General features: G+C 43.1%; 1 non-coding gene across 1 annotated transcript; it reads left to right on the forward strand.

Moving 5' to 3' along the window:
* The first annotated feature begins 497 nt into the window (after window positions 1-497).
* On the forward strand, window positions 498-569 carry Trnap-ugg. Its single transcript has one exon. It is a non-coding gene; the product is annotated as a tRNA-Pro (tRNA).
* Window positions 570-1,691: the final 1,122 nt, after the last annotated feature.

Genomic DNA, 1,691 nt, shown 5'->3' on the forward strand with positions numbered 1-1,691 from the left:
ACACATTTAAATTGCATATTTCTTGCCAGCTGATGGCAAAACTAACAAGTCTAGATTGTCTAGCTGTCACCAATAGAAAGTGAACCAGTAAGTAGTTACCAGTATCCGTAATAATTATGTAGGTAGTTAGTTAGATCCTTTTTCCTTAGTTATTTAGATATAACATAATCACCAAGTACCTGTTCCTGAAAGCAACTTTGTCATAACATAAGGAAAGTCCGCGGGATCCAGAGTATTTTCTCTGGGTCTCGAGGATTCCTCATCAATTTCTAAAGGCAAAGCCTTGTTGAGACAGCCACAACCATCTATTATCCTCTCAAATTTCCGCGATAAGGTAATAACTACACCATCTCCAAATCATATGACTTGAGTTGTTTTCGAACCACTAACCTCCAAATCAGAAGCCCACTAAACCACGGTGGTTCGTCTCTACGTAGAACAATATTCCTCTTCGACTGCACTATTAAACAGAGATAAATATTTTTATCCACATTCCAGCTCCCATGGCGTAGTGGTCACTGCGCTCGCCTTGGACGCGGGAGGCCCGGGTTCGATTCCCGGCGGGGTCATGAAATTTGTATCATGCAAATGATTGATTCCGTGACTGGCCGTTGCGAGAAAGCCAGCCGTTCCGAGAACGAATAAAATTCCGGGCATGAATCGAGCCCGAAAGTCCCGAAACGTATTAACACTTAGGTAAGCTATCTAGGCTGACTCCATACTTCAATCCACCTCTAGGTTGTGACCTGTGCCTGCCCAGGGTAACATTTGTACTTGAAGCAGGTAGGTACACATCTCTGTAACTGTAACAAAAAGAACCTGAAAAACCTTCCAGGAACGAACTTGGCATATTTGAAGTTCAGTTAGAGTGTCAGACGGTAGCTCAAGGGAAACTTGTCTTGTCAACTCATACAATTATGATACACTTAAGTATGAAACTCATTATGATTACATATGATTTCACATTAATTACCTGTTATATTTAATGTTCTTATTATTATGATGTATTACATTTCACTGGAGTCCCTTTCCTAGTCGCATGCATAATAAATATGACATGGTCATTATTTTTTATGACACTCTATACGTTTCATATATAGCTTTTTTTTATAGATAGGTAAGTAGGTAGTCATTTAATGCAGTGGTGTAAACTTGATAGCTTATGATAACTTTCCCTGGGGACTTGATCTTAAAAAGAAAGTGGGGCGGGGATAGTACGTTGAATACACCACCAGTTCCCGATGGACCACTGAAAGCAACGTTGCGAGTGGTTGGTATCCGAATGGGTGACCGGACGTGCTGCTAGCTTTTCCCGGCCTTCACCATTCCACGGCACCAGGACCTTTCCATATTCCACCAGGACCAGAACGGCTATTGACTATATTTTAAGCCCTTGGGTATGTTACTGGGATCTGATTAGACGTTTTGTGACTTGACTCGTCCTGTCCGTAGTTGTATTCTGACTTGCACTGATCTAACCGTACCGCGCGCAGTGAGAATCGGGCTTGCATGATAATAATGCCCACCACTCACACTCAGACAGTCTGACAGACCTAGGCACCTAGGTGACCGTCAAAACGTGTGTGGTGGAAAAATCTTGAGGCCGCCGTCTGACATCAGACAGTCTGACAGACCTAGGCACCTAGGTGACCGTCAAAACGTGTGTGGTGGAAAGATCTTGAGGCCGCCGT

The sequence above is a fragment of the Diaphorina citri genome, unplaced genomic scaffold (assembly GCF_000475195.1).
Source record: "Diaphorina citri unplaced genomic scaffold, Diaci psyllid genome assembly version 1.1 scaffold7352, whole genome shotgun sequence".
Taxonomy (NCBI): Eukaryota; Metazoa; Arthropoda; class Insecta; order Hemiptera; family Psyllidae; genus Diaphorina; species Diaphorina citri.